We start from the raw sequence: 15386 nt of genomic DNA, 5'->3' as shown, positions 1-15386 counted from the left end.
AAATCCAAGCCATGGAGTATTTGATCAAAGATGTCATACCTTCCCAAAGAAAGATGAAGAAGAAACAGAAACAAGATTCTCCTCTTTGGCGCCTTTCTTTTCTTTGAACAGGAAATTACCCAATTTATACTTTAAACCAAAATGCCAGTTGTTCCTCACAATCTTAGAGCCTCTGTGTGACAAAAAAAAAAAAAAAAGTTAGAGCTGAAACAACTCTTAGCATACTGAGTACAGCAACATGTTCCCTTCCATTTGCAGATGGGGAAACAGAGGCCAGGAGAGGAAGGGCAGAGCCTGGACTGAAAACCCAGGTTTCCTGGCACCAGAATCAGCAGTCTTCCCACCACTCTGAGGACAAGGATTCCTCAAGCCCCACTTACCCAGTTTAGGCCTTTACCCTACTGAATTTACTTACCTATGTCCCATACAAAACTATAAGTTCTATAAGGACAGAAACCAAGCCCCAGCCCTGCTTCTGTGTTTGGCACACTAATTCTTTCTAGAAGGAATGTATATTCTGTGCACGTGTCTCTGTATTTTCAGACATCAGTCATTTAACGCATACCCAGTTCTACCAGCCTCATTGATTAGCATCAATGAGGAGACCTCAAAATCACAAGCCCTTAAAAAAATCCCCAAGGCTGTCCTTTTGTAAACTCCACTATAGGTGCCCTGACCCTTGAGCTTTGTATACAGAAGAAGTCTGGGTCAAATGAACATGCAGAAAAGGCTCAGAAAGAAGTAAGTGGATAGAGAGGCTCCCAGGAGCAGCATGGCAGGTCAGCTTTCCTGGGAAGCAGGCTGCTGCCCTTCAGATATCACTAGTCATTGACTATTGCCTCAGTTATTACTAAGTGCAAATTTTCTTAAAACATCCATTCGTGATTGTCACTCCTCCTCCCACCCTATCCTTACCCAACGCCACTCCTGCTCAGAGGTGACACTGGGAAGAGGAGGAGAGGTTGCCATGTGCAGGGTTCAGGACAACGTTTGCTCTGAGAAGTGGCTCTGAGCCAACAAGAGAAGTGGTGATCAGGAGTGGCAGTTTGCAAGGGATGGCATGAGTCCAGCCCTCAGGATTCTCCTCCAGTGTCAAGCTTCCTGTCTATAAAATATTACCTGAACTCACAATAACAGGTCATACAAAATGCCCCTGATTAATCATATCATTTATGCTACTCATCAACCCTCAGTAAGGCAAGATTGCTTCCACCATGTTAAGATGAGGAAGCAACAACTCAGGAAGGAATAGTCACACAGCTAGCAAGTGGAAGAGACAGATTCAAACTCAAGTCTTCCTTTGCACTGAGTCTTGAGAAGAAACAGTGAGGGATGTGGGCTTGATGAAGGTAAAGCAGCCTTGTGTTGAACCAGCCTTCTTCAAACCACAACCTTGGCCTCCACCACAGAGTTTTATGGATGACTTAATTCCTCTTTGTCAATACCAGGCAAGATGGCAGCCAAGCTCAGCCCACACATGGGGCTCTGCACCTCCGATTGCCCAAGGGCATTCTGGGAGTGCAGGTAACCTTTGTCAGCTGGAAAGAGGATGATCAGAGGTCTCTTCTACCAATAGAAAGTCATCAGGCCTATGTGTTGGCCACAGCACAGAGCGGGGACAACCCTGTCCTAGTTCAGGGAGCATGGACACAGCACACTACAGTGTTGAGGCCAACACTGTAAAGTCCTCAGGGTGTTAGATGTCTGGAATGACACAGAGAAAGAAAAAGAAAGGAAAATGTGAGGTTGATAAAAACATACAGCGAATATTTAATTTTTTTTAAATTATATTACAGTAAAAGACACATTGCTATTAATCCCCCTCAGAATACTCCCCCTCACTTCAAGTACACTTATCCTAATGTTCTTGCCACTTTCTGAAGCAGTTCTGGAAGTTCCCTTTCATGAATGTCTTTAAGAGGTGTGATCAAAAATATGGTGAATGCTGCTGCATGCCATCCAGTGAAAAAGCAGGCTGGTGAAAACATTGTGATGTGTCCTCGTTCACTGGACACAGAATCTGGCACGGTGTGACTTCTGACTCTTCCCTAAAGTCAAAATGACGATGAAAGGTAAACACTGAGAGGATTCGGGTTATCAAGGCAGCCATGACCATGGAACAAAGACACTTGGAGAGGCAGCAGTTAAATTCTATTTTACAACTCCTATAACACTCAGCCTGGTCAAAAGAATGGATAGTGTTTAGGTTCAAATCCCAGCAACATCATGTTCTGGCTCTGACCTATCTGAGTTGGCTTCCTCATCTTCACAGGGTTGCTGGACAGAGCTGAGATACTGCATGCATAGCTGTAATTCCTTTCTATAATCTGGGTATAGTACTAGCTGCCATGTGTTGCTTAGCTCCTTTAATCTTGAGAGCTCTGGGAGACAGACCTCTTTCATCACTACTTTATATTGAAGACACCGTCTCAGAGCAGGTGAGTAACTCCCTCAAGGCATTCAGCCAAAGAGTATTGGTGCTGGGAGAATAAATGTCAGCCAGTAGTCTGACATCCTGGTTCCAACCTATGAGCACCTTGAAAGCAGACATCGGGACTTGGGCTGAGATTTTTATTAATTATGAAATATTCCGAACATGCAAAAGTATGTAATATTACAGATCTCCATGTAACACTCAGCCTTAGAAAAAATGTGGTAAAATTACAAACCTCCTAAATCATTTATCTCCTCACCCTCCCCAGAGAGTGCCCATCTTTCCTTGCTTAACAGCTGGAGCAGCTGCTCCAAGCCAGGGATGGTTTCCAGATACGAACCTGCTCTAATCATCTTCCAGAATTGGGGATTCATCACTTGCATACCCATTCTATACCATTAACATATACTCGGGTAGTAATATTGGGTCTAGGTTGCATGGTTTAAAATTTTACATAAATGGTAGAACATGCATGAAGTCTTCTGAAATACCATGTCTTCTTTTTTCTTTTTTTTTTTTTTCTTTTTTGTACCAAGGATTGAACTCAGGTCCTTGCACTTGCAGGGCAGGCAGTGGCACCACTGAGCTAAATCCCTGGCCCCTTTTTCCTTTTTTTGAGACGAGGTCTATCTAGGCCTAGGCTGAGTTTGAGCTCATAGGCCTGGACGCAATCTTCCAGCTTCAGCCTCCTAAACAGCTGGAACTAGCAGTGCACTACCATGCCTGGCTGAAATATTGTATCTTTATAATCTTTTCTGTTTAGAAAAAGAGAGAGAGACAGAGTGAGAACACTTTATGACAATATTAGATATCATAATAATAAATGCATTGACTTGAGTTGCAAACACAACCCTAAGACAGGAGCTTCAAACCTTATCCTGCACGATATTTTTTTAAATGTGCTTTTCAGTAAGTGGGGAGCTATCGGGAAGGGTTGTGAAGGATGGTACTGCCATTTGTCCTGACCAAATTTCAAGCTAGGATCCCAAGGATAAAATGATAGTGCTGATAACATAGCTTTCCATTTGTGTAGTGGGTTGACATTTTTAAGGCTTTGTCCTACACATTACTCTTTTGGGGACCATCATGTTAGTGGGAGGATAGTCTTCCCGGGGAAGAACCTTCAGACACTGCCTTTCAGCCTCATTCCTCTTCACCAGTGTGTAGTTGAGTGGGTCTTTCTGAGGGTATCCTCCAAAGAGGCTCAACCCAAAGAGAATCCGTGACCTATTTACTGGTAGTTAGGTGAGGCTGTGTCTTCCTGGGAGTTCCCGGGAAGTTAGGCCTTGGTAAGGAAGGGATGTGGACAACCCGCCCGAAGTCCTCTTTCTCTCTTCCTTGGGGTGCCCTGTCTGCTACCTTCCAGCCCCCTGCCCAACATCCCCAGCACCCTCTTGCTGATCCAGAGTGTCCAATTACTCATCTTTTCCTTTCTGAGCCCCATAACACAGCCCCATGCACTCCCACATCACTCCCTGCTCCCTGCAAGGCCTCCAGTACCATCTGAGAGTACTTAGTGCTTAGCCCAGGGCTGCCCAAACTTTGTACTTGTCTGGGTCACACTGAGTGAAGAGGGATTGTCTTGGGCCACATATAAAGAATATAATGTAGTTAATGTATATAAGTAACAAAACCTCCTTTATTTTTAATATTTTATTATACCATTAAAATGATATAAGTAAAAATCTAAAAATTAAGCAAGAAAACTTACATGTCTGCTTAATAATAATATTGTATTACTTTACAGGCACACACACATGACGGGGGTAAGTTGAAATACTATGATTGGTAATCACTAATGCGTGCTTTACTTGCCAAGTGGCACAGGCACATTTAATGCCTAATTCATATTCTCTGAGACATCAGAAGCCTGGAGGAAAAAAAAAAAAAGCAGTACGGTAAATTGTCATTAAAAAATCAATTCATTTTTAAAATTATAACATCAATGATTTCATGGAAGCCATCCACATTCTATTTGAAGATGTAAAAGTGCCTCTTCCCAGGTAGCACATTCAGTAAAGGCAGAGTCTTGGTTCCCATTGAAATCCTCTGAGACTCTCACCAATGTTCCCTTTGTCGTTATAATCCCCGCTCTGAGTCTTAGTAGAGAAGGCAAAGCTCTCCCTCCTGAGCCCTGGATGCCCAGCTGAGTATCATAGAGGACTGTGTGCAACTAGCTACTCAGAACAGGAGAGTGTCTGCCACATGCTCACAGCATTTGAGATTGTGAAAGACGTGCTCGAAATGAAATCTAATGATCAGTATTCACTTTTATGGCATGGTTTATAAAAATATAGAGTCTCATAAAGAGCCACTGTGACCAACCAAAAGCCTGTTAAGTGCCTAGAGCTTTTATTTCAGAGCTAACAATCTGAGTTCCTCACATGTCCCCATGGATGCCCCACATGACCCTGAGCCCCTGGCTTAAACTTCTTGTGCTTCATTTTCTCTGTCTGTAAAAAAGAGATAATGACACTAGCCACTGGACCGTGTTGGCAACATCCTTGGAGATCCCCAGATCAAAGCTGCTCTGCCTGGGCCAAGCGAGATGATAATGGTGCTTACCATCATTAGTGTTGTTATCATTATTGTTGTTGTTTGGAGTGACCACATTGCAGCCCAGGAAGTAGACACAACTCCGGGGCTGATTCAGCACCAGAAACAACTGGGGAGGCATTTTTTTGCACTGCAGAAGTCATTGGTGTTGAGACTGCCCCTTTCACTGAATCAGAGGATAGCATGTTCCTAGACTCCTCTTGTGGCAAGAGGCACTGTTCTTCCTGGAGACAGGGCCATGCCTCGAATACCTCAAAGATGTAAATGTCTGCGGGGGAAAGAGGCCAATGATAAAGATATTATTTATTTGGTGATAAGGTTACCCTCATCATACAGCCAGTTAATGCGCCTTGGGCTTGCAGCTGGGAAGCATTAGATTGGTGTTCCAACTCTACCACCTTATGACCTTACCCATGAGCCATCATTTCTCAGGGTCATCATTTCCTGATTGTAATAAGGATGTTATTTTAGTGATTGTAAAATAATGATCACTAAAGCAATCCCTTGGTCTCCTGATCCTGATACTTATAGTGACCTTAAAAGTCACAACAGGGGATTCTTCCTGGACAAGATCTTGCCTGGCACATTTCTCCACAGTTTAATGACAGTGCCTAGCCCTGGTCTTCAGCAGGCTGTTGGCTCCTCACTACATGCAAACAGTGATGTTCTAAGTCTGGGACAAGGAAACATACTGAACTTGTTTTGGAATTTACCAGCAAAGTAGGAACTCAAAATAGAGACCCAAATTCTGTGTACTAGTAAACGCTCCTCGTGGTTCTCAAAGTATACTCATGTGGGACCATCACCTGCCTTAATATGACCAGTATACCAAAAGTCACCCATCTGGACCCATCTGGATGAATTTGAAAAGAAGCTCCTCCTGGGTGCTTGCCATTTGGCAGACACCTGGTTTATTAGCAAATTTTATATTGTGCAAATGGGCACAGCCCTCTGCTAGATCCAAGTCTTGATATGTGGAACACAAGCTGGATTTTAACACCTAAGAGGCTCCTTAGCTTGCACTTCTAGGAGTTCCTTGGAGCCCCTTGTGTACCTTAAAGAGTCGCCTCATCTCCACCACCATCAACTGGTTTTTATTGCTTTACATGATACTGGCCAACTTTCAAATCATTTATTTGAATAAAATGGGATGTTTAAAGGTTTAACAACTACTATACATATACATATATATACACACATATATAATAGAAATAAATAAAATGATCATTTGGAGATATATAAAAGCCCAAATGTGAAAAACACATTTTCTTAGGCGATGGTAGTTTAAAAGAGTAAGTGTAAGAATTTGTAGTTTATGTGAGCTCAGAACTATAAAAAAAATTTTTTCTTCTCTCTAATTGGATGTGCTTTCTACCTAGGACCCTATTCTGATCACTGTAGAATAATTAGTTTAGTTACTTTCAAGTAAAATAAGTCCACGCCCATGTTTTTTAATCACCATTTCATCTCAGTGTCACCATGTGTACAATGAAACAAGGAATTTACCTCCTCCGTCTTTCTCACATGCTGGCCTCTGACTTCAAATGTAAATCACCCCACCTGGTTATGTCCCATGTTGGAGAAGTTGGAATGCAGCTACATCTTTGTCAGATGACTGGAAGTGTCATCCGAACACTCTCTGGCCTTGCATGAGATTTATTCTCATCTCGACATAGAGTTCCTAATGGGCCTCTCAGCTCTGGATTTTGTTTTCTCTCTTCCCTCCTCTCTCCTCTCTCTCTTTCTCTCTCCCTCTCATCCTGTCGCTTTGGTATGAGGCATGATCAAAATATATGGTGAATGTTTAAATTTTTAAAATAATTTATAACAGTAAGAGGCACATTGCCATTAATCCGTCTCACTTTGAACACACTATTCCCATCATTCTTGCCACTTTCTGAAGCAGTTCCAGAAGTCCTCTTTTGTGAGTGTCTTTACAAGGTGTGATCAATTATGTAGTGAATGCCCCTACCAAGTCAATCCAACAGGAAGGCAGGCATGTAAATACATTACAGTATATCTGTATCTGCCTTATTCACTGGACTTCGCATGTGCAAATTGTGGCTCTGTCCAAAAGTTAAAATGACCATGAAAAGTAAACATTTTGAATCGATCTAGGGCATTGAGGCAACAACAGTAACACAACTAACAACACTCATGAAAGAAAACATCCATAAGTGCTTTAAAAAGTGGCAAGAACAATGGAATAAATGAGTTCAAAGCAAGAGGGGATTAAAGGCAATGTGTCTTTTACGGTAATAATTTTTACAATTTAAATATTCACCATATGTTTCCAGCATATCTGGTACATCAACTTAATGCCAGGCTTGGCATTCTAAGGCTTTGGGAAAACTGGGTGGCTGACCCGATGCCTCCTTCTCCCCACAACACATCACACCACTTTTACTCTATGGCAGATTCTCTGTGATAAGTAGAGGACTTACCTGAAGATTGGTGACTCCCAGTCTGTGCCCTGAGAAAACAGATAGTGGTTCCCTGTACTTAAAGTAGATCATATTGTGCCTCCATGGCCAAGTTACATCTCACAAAGTGTAGGGTGACACAGAGGAAGGCCACTCACACTCTTTTCTAGCCCTCTTCCTTCATCTCTGTCTCTCCTCCTCCCAGAGCCAGAGTCACTGGTGAGGGAAGGAACTGAACTGATCAACTCCACCTCCTGAATTTTGCTGTCTTCTATCTGGACTATCACACATGCAAACTTAAAAGAAAGCATTTGCCACCTCAGTTTTGAAGATATACCATGTCATACATGGAGAAAGGGTCTCCAGATGCAAGTATGTGGAATATGGAAGATGTGGCAACATGTGCATTCATATGTCACAAGCTAGAACTTGTGGATAAAGACAAGTAGAGAGGAGGGTGGAGGTGGAACATTAGCAGTGCTCTGTGAATGGGATCACTCTAAGAAAAATGAATATCAAGCCATGGAAATAAAAGCAAAGCAAAATGGGAAGACTCTAAAGATATGCATCAAAGGCTTTTTTCCTAAAAATATGTGTCCCTTACTGCCTAGTAATTCCATTTCTGGGGGTTAGCTTTAGATATTAGACAAATACAGAATGGCTATCTACAAAAAAGTTCCATGCAAAATTATTTATAGTGGTAATAATCTTCACGTTCCATAGCAGGGAGCAGATATGTAAATAACTATGCTCTTGCAATACAATATTATGTAATCATTAAAAAGCAGTGATTCTAAAGCTATAGTTAATGAAATACAAAGATATCAAGATGTCTGGTTAAGTGAAAAAAAACAAGTCACTAAACCAGAAGAACAGCATAAGCACATTTTTATTGCATGGATATAGGATAAGTTATATTTATATGTTATACGTACATATACATTCATCATCCAGTATCTGCAGCGTCCTTGTTCCAGAACCCTCACTCCATACCAAAAGCCCTTGATATTCAAGTCCCTTACAGAAAATAGCATAGTATTTGCCCATCTTTAAGTCATATCTAAATTTCTTGTAATACCCAATATAATATAAATGTTACATAAATAGCTGTTTATGAAGAACTGGCTATATAAGGTACTAAATTTACATACAAATGTATAAACATAAATATGATATATAAATATTGGTAGTAGCTATTCTGATATGTAATTCTCCCTGCTTTCTTTATCTATATGTTCTGAATTTTCTGAAAAGAACTAGTATTAATTTTATGGTTAAAAAAAAGTAAGAAACAAGGTTCTGATTATGTTCAGAAGATAACTTGTGTGGTTTAGAGAAAATAGAGGAAAGTCACTCTCTAACTCACAGGCAAAGAAGGGAGTTACTCTTCCTGGAAACGCACTAAGAAGACCAACGTGCTGGCTTCTGAGACAGCTCCTCTGTCCCCTTGCTCTTTACAAACTGTGATTCAGGGTTCCTTATGGCAAGAAACAGCATCCAAGATGAGTAGTTTCTGCAGAAAGGAAATTGATTAAAAGATACTGGGGCTACTGTTCCTGGGAAGATGGAGTAGAGGTTTTTCTCACTCATTCACTAAGTATATCTAAAAACCATATGCATTGTACATAAAACAATCACAAGGAGGCTAGAGGACAGCAAGTAGGCTAGGGACTTGGGAACCAAGAGTGATGACACAAGGCTGAGTTTTCTGGGCTTCCTTTTTAGCTCATATATTCCAGACTTGGATGAAGCTTGCATTCTGTAAATGAGAAGTGCAAAGGAGCAGAGATGATAAAAGCCCCAATGTCCACACACCTATAAGCCCAGAACTCTGGAAGGCTGACATAGGAGGATCACAAGTTCAAGTCCAGCCCACCTCAAAATTTGAAGAAAATATTTTAAAAGGCTGTACATGTCATTCAGTGCAAAGACCCTAGGTTCAATCCCCAGTAACACACATACACACGTGTGTGTATGTGTGTGTGTGTATACATGCTGAATATCTTTAGCCAAGGACAGGGAAAGGGGTTTGGTAGGAAGAAAGAAAGATTTAGACAATCAGTGAACTGTTGCAGCCAAAGATAAAAAAAAACAAAACTAGGTCCACCCTCACCCAGGCCAGCAAAGGCAAAAATGAGGAGTAGCTACATTTGGGAAGTAACCACATTTGGGGAATAGCCAGGTTGCAACAAGTCTCCTCAACACCCTCTTAGTGTGCTGTCAGAGAAGACCAAGTAGGGAGTTGTGACTTTCATCTACCCAAAGTGGCTATAAGCACCTGCCTCATGAGTGTTGGCAGAGCCTCATGAGGAGCCTGGACTTCCACCTCCAGCCAGCAGTGTGGAGGTGCCCTTTCCTACTCGTGTCAGGGTGGTGTGCCTATGGGAAGTCAGGGCTTCATCGGCACCCAAAGGTAATGAGGCCACCTCCCTGCACTGAGAGGTCAGTGGAGGACACACAGTAACAGGACACTCCTACTCTGCTGATCAGAGTGATACCAGGGAAGGCCTCATGGGCAGTTAGAACTTCCACTTCTGTCCCCAGAAGATGCACTCAGATGTCAGCAAGTACCAAATGGAGAACCTAGGCTTCTACCTCCACCTGGCAGTAATAAAGTAGCACCTCTCTTTCCCTGTCAAACCCATGTTTAAGACATCTGGCCAAAACAGAAGGTATAAATAAGATCTAGAGTATAACAGAATAGCCAAAATGTCCAATTTCAATAAAAACAATTTCTCATACTAAGAATCAAGAAAATTTTAACTTGGATGTTAAAGATAATCAACAGATGCTAACCCCAAATTGTTAGAAACATTAGAATTATTGGTGAAGATTTTCAAGCAGATATCACAAATGCCTCAATGTACATTTGTGAACATAGTTCAAACAAGTGAAAAAATAGAAAGTTTTTCCAGAGAAATGGGACGACTCAGTAAATAAGTAGGAGTACCACATGAAATTTTACAGCTGAAAAATAATAACCAAAAAAAATTTAAAGCTTAATGCATAGGCAGGGGAAAGAATCTGTGGACTTAAAGACAGAAATATAGAAATAACTCCACCTGAATAACAGAGAGATAACAAACTGGATTTAAAAAATCAACAGAGCCTCAGGGACATGAAGAACTACAACAAAATACTTGACTCTCATGACATTGGAGTTCCAGAACAGGAGAAGAAAGAGAAAAAGACTGAAGAAGTATTTGAAGAAATCATGGCTGAAAACTTCCCAACTTTGCAAAAGACATAAACCTACAGATTCAGGAAGTAGAGCTGCAAACCCCAAACAAGATAACCCCAAAGAAACTAATTCCAAAACATATCATGGTAAAACTTCTGTAAACTACAGATAAAAATCTTAAAAGCAGCTATGGAGAAACAATACCCTACCTCTAAATTTGAATGACAGCAGATTTCTCATCAGACACTATGAAGGACAAATTTTGAGGTGACACAAAATTTGTTCAACTGTTGAAGGCAAAGACCTGTCATTTCAGAATCCAATATCCTTCAGGGATAAATGAAAAAATCAAGACATTCGCACATGAAGGAAACTAACAGAATTCGTCAGCAGCACATCTACCGTAAAAGAATAGGTAAAGGAACTAGCACAAAAAATTCATCACCTGGGATCTCATCATATTAAAAAGTTTCTGCACTGCAAGAGAAACCACCAACAGAACTAAGAGACAACCTACAATGGGGGGGAAATTTTTACCAGTTGTTCCTTGGACAAAGGTTTACTATCTAGAATATATAAAGAGCTAAAAAAAAAAATCAGACTCTCCAAATATAAAGACCCAATTCAAAAATGGGCATCTGAAATGAACAGACATTTCTTGGACAAAGAAGTAAAAGCAGCAAATAAACATAGGAAAAAATGTTTGACATCACTGGTCACTCGAGAGATGCAGATGAAAGCAACGCTGAGATTCCACCTCACCCTGGAAAGAATGGCTGCTATCAAGAAATCAACCAATAACAAATCCTGGTGGGGTTGTGGGGAGAAAGGAACCCTTCTCCATTGTTGGTGGGAGTGCAGGCTGGTGCAACCACTGTGGAAATCAATGTGAAGATACCTCGGGCTGGCGATTTAGCTCAGTGGCACCGCGCCTGCCTTGCAAGTGCAAGGTCCCATGTTCGATCCCTGGAGGAAAAAAAAAAAAAAGAAATATGGAGATACCTCAAAAAACTATGATTAGAAGTACCATTTGAGGGCCAGGGATTTAGCTCAGTGGTACCGCCACCTGCCTCACAAGTGCAAGGTCCCAAGTTTGATGCCCAGTACCAAAAAAAAAAAAGAAGAAGTACTATTTGACCCAGCTATTCCTCTTCTGGGTATCTTCCCAAAACAATTAAAAGACTCATACTACAGTGATATATGTGCACCCATGTTTATAGCGGCACAGTTTGTAAGAGCTAAAACTTGGAAATAGCCCAATTGCCCATCAACTGGAGACTGGATAAGGAAGATGTGGTTTTTTTATAAAATGGAGTACTACTCAGCCATAAAGAACAAGAAACAAGACATTTATAGCTAAGTGGATGCACATTGAGGCCATACTCTTAAGTAAAATAAATAGGACACACATGTAAATACTGAATAGTTTCTCTGGTGTGAAAAACTAGAAGTGTAAATAAGGATCATAATATATAACTGATATTGTGAAATAGGAAGAAAAGGTCTAAGGGAGTAGGGGAAGTGGGAGGAGTAGGGAAAAGGAAAGAAGGGAAATGAAAAAATATGAGAAAAGGAAAAAAATAGAAACAAAGTCTTTGTAAATAGGGAAGGGTGGAGTGGGTGAAGGGAGGGCAAGGGAATGGGGATAAAATAAGAACCAAGATAAATCATGCGAAGGTACAAGATCCCAATGATGAATGTAACTGTATTGTATACCTCAAATGTACCAATAAACTTAATGGGAAAAAAAGAATAGGTAAAAATAAGTTCTCTATGAATAGAAAGAAAATGACAAGATAAAGAATCTTAAAACATTAGAAAGATCAAAGAATATGTTAAGAAAAAAACTACACAAAAAATCAAGTTTTTATCTTGGGTTCTCTAAATTATGTTTGAGATTGACAGTTGAAGCAAAAGTTATGACATTCTCTAATGTGATTCTACCTGTATTTGGAGGAATTGTTTAAGATAATTATATTACAAATAGAGGAAATATAGTTATGTAAAGGAAGGTAAGTTTCTATATTTCACCTGAACTGGTAAATGTCAGTATCAGTAGACCATGATAAGTTATGTTCATACAGTGTAATTTCTAGAGCAATCACTAAAAGAGCTATCAAAGAGACACAGACAAAAACGGATAAATTAATGTAATTCTAAAAATGATCTAGTAGCCTACAAGATTGCAAATAAAATAGACAACACAAAGAACAAACAAACAAAAAATAAGGCCTAACATGACATTAGTTATATTAAAGGTAAATGGTCTAGATACAGAGATTAAAACCAGAGATTAGAAAACAGAGATTGTCAGAGTGGATTTTAAAATATAACTCTAGTATATCCTATCTCATCTCAAATATAATGATATAGATAAGTTGAAAGTTAAAAAAAAGGATTGGAAAAAATATGTCACACAAACTTTAATCAAAAGAAAATGACTTTACAAATATTTGATAAAGTAAATTTCAGAGTAAAGGTAAGTACCAGAGCCAGGAAGGATATCAAAATGTTTAAAAAGAGTCAGTCCACCAGGAAGACATAACAATCCTGAATCAAAATGCACCAAACAATGGAGCTGCAAAATATGTGAAGCAAAAACCAATAGGACTTGAAGGGAGAAATAGAAAAGTCCACAAGTTGGAGACTTCAACACTCCTTTCTCAAGGAACAACTAAATAGAATATTAACAAGAATATAGAAGAACCTGACAACACCATCCACCAAGAGAATCTAATCAAAATTCATTAGAAGACACCACCCAGCCACAGCACAATAACCATTCTTTTTAAGCAGCTGTGGAATAATACAAAGATTTGTGCCAACTTTACACACCTCTACAAATGTGAAGAATATTTGGTAGCTCACGGATTTCCAGGAGAGTCAGAGAGTGAGACATGGAAATTTTCCCATTGCTATGTTTTGGACATCATTTGTCCCCTAAGAGTTCAGATGCTGGAAGCTTGGTCCTCAGTGTGCACCTTTAAGAGGTAGGGCCTAGGGCAAGATTATTGAGTCACTGAGGATGCTGCACTGGGAACATATTAGTGTAAGTCTCATAGACACTGGCTAATTCTCTTAAGAGGGTTGTTGCAAAAGATCAGGACTGGACCCTCTGTAGTCTCTGGCTTCCTGCCTTACCATGTGATCCCTACCACATGTATTCCTGTCATGATCTCATCCACCATGATGTGATGCAGCTGGAGGGGCCTCTTCAGCACCAGCTCCATGCTGCTTGGACTTTCCATTGCCACAACTGTGAGCTAAATAAACCTCTTTTCTTTTTAAAGAATCCAGCCTCTGGTAATTCATTAGAGCAATAGAAAATTGCCTAATGTAGCCACCAAGAATAATAGCCAATCCCCATTTGCCTTTTCATAGATACCACTGCCACCATTACCAGGTTGACTATACCACTTCAATCTTGCCAGACTCCCAACCATTGCCATCCCTAAAAATGGATCCCTTCCAGTGCCAGCTTTCTCCTCTTGCCCAGTCCAAATCAAGGTCTGCTTTGAAGGTGTCTCATTGAAGGAGCCTAAGTCTCATTACCTCACTCATTTGTAGGACAAAATAAGTCTGTCTCCTCTATTAGGGAATCTAAACTCAGAATGCAAAAAACACCCTCAGAAAGGCTACCAAAACAGCAAGTCACCAAGTATGAAAAACGCCAGCTACGGAAGGAATAGACTTACCAGCAGCCCCACCCCTCCCTCTGCTCGTAGCCCCCACTAGGCTCCTAAGCATTTATAAAGGGGAGATCTGGCTCTACCTAAAGAACTTAGCTCTTCATCCAGCTTCTCCAGCACACCACCCCAGCTGCAGCCTCACTTCTCACACTGGAGTGCTCTTGGGTGGAATAAGTCACCAGTTAACACAAACTCATTGCCAGTGCCACATTATCTCTCCTCCAAACTTGCTGGAGTGAATTCTTATCTTCAGGCCAGATTGTTTTTCACTAGAAATGAATCAAACTTGGGCACGAGAGCAGCTGTCTCTCAGGAGAAGCAAGCAGGGGCAGGTGGGAAGACACACACACACACACACACACACACACACACACCCTTCCTGTCAAGCTGAGAGAGGAAGACAAATGACTTACATACAATCTGTTTCACTCACTGTGTAGGCCCCTCCTTGGTCCCAGACTTGAGGGATCATAGGACACAGTGTAAGGAGGGAAGAAATAGCAATGAGAATGGCTGCCCTTCTCTTTCAAATGCCCCAAGTTTGCTCCCACCCACAAAGACAGTTTGGGCTTCAAGAAAAAGAGAAAAAAGTCAGGAAGAAGTAGAATGTCACATGGGAAAGTGGTGTCGGACTGACCTGGCTCAAAGCCTAGGCTGGCTTCTTCTGACTGTGAGCCTTTGAGCAAGTTGCTCTTTCCACACACAGCTTGTTCAACCGTAAAAATGGAATAACAAAGCCAGAGACGCAAGAGGGCTCTCCAGGCACCCCATCAGGATTGGGATTTGACTTTTAAGATCCATAGTCCGGGGACACAAAGGCAGCCTGGCATGCAGAGTGTGGTATAATTCAATGCAAGAAAATAGAGGGGACCCATAATCTGGGAAGGGGGCCCCCTTAATAAAGTACAACAGGAACTCAAGCCTGGGCTCCAGAGGATAAGAAAGGGCATAGAAAGGCCTGGGAGCGCTGCTAAGCAGCAGGTCAGAGCCAAGTCAAACAGAAACCAAGTCTATGGACATCTAAGGACAAGAAGTCAGAGCCCCCTCAAATTCACTCTCCAAACCACACACCAGAAATGTTTCCTCAAAATAAAGGGGAAGGA

At 41.0% G+C, this 15386-nt stretch overlaps 1 long non-coding RNA gene across 1 annotated transcript in view; it reads right to left on the bottom strand.

Moving 5' to 3' along the window:
- Window positions 1–15078, bottom strand: part of LOC110350633 (uncharacterized) — a 36109-nt gene extending 21031 nt beyond the window's left edge. Inside the window, exons 1-4 of the long non-coding RNA XR_002397322.2 lie at window positions 14697–15078; window positions 8780–8926; window positions 5000–5258; window positions 40–4304 (exon numbers count right to left, since the gene is read on the bottom strand). This is a non-coding gene — a long non-coding RNA (uncharacterized LOC110350633). The remainder of the gene's footprint in view (window positions 1–39; window positions 4305–4999; window positions 5259–8779; window positions 8927–14696) is intronic.
- Between the last annotated feature and the right edge of the window lie 308 nt (window positions 15079–15386).

This window comes from Heterocephalus glaber, unplaced genomic scaffold, assembly GCF_053883595.1.
Source record: "Heterocephalus glaber isolate CG9 unplaced genomic scaffold, H.glaber_assembly_v1.0 deba00000594, whole genome shotgun sequence".
NCBI classification, from domain to species: domain Eukaryota; kingdom Metazoa; phylum Chordata; class Mammalia; order Rodentia; family Bathyergidae; genus Heterocephalus; species Heterocephalus glaber.
The sequence above is the reverse complement of the archived record's forward strand: the minus strand, read 5'-3'. Positions and strand labels throughout refer to the sequence as shown.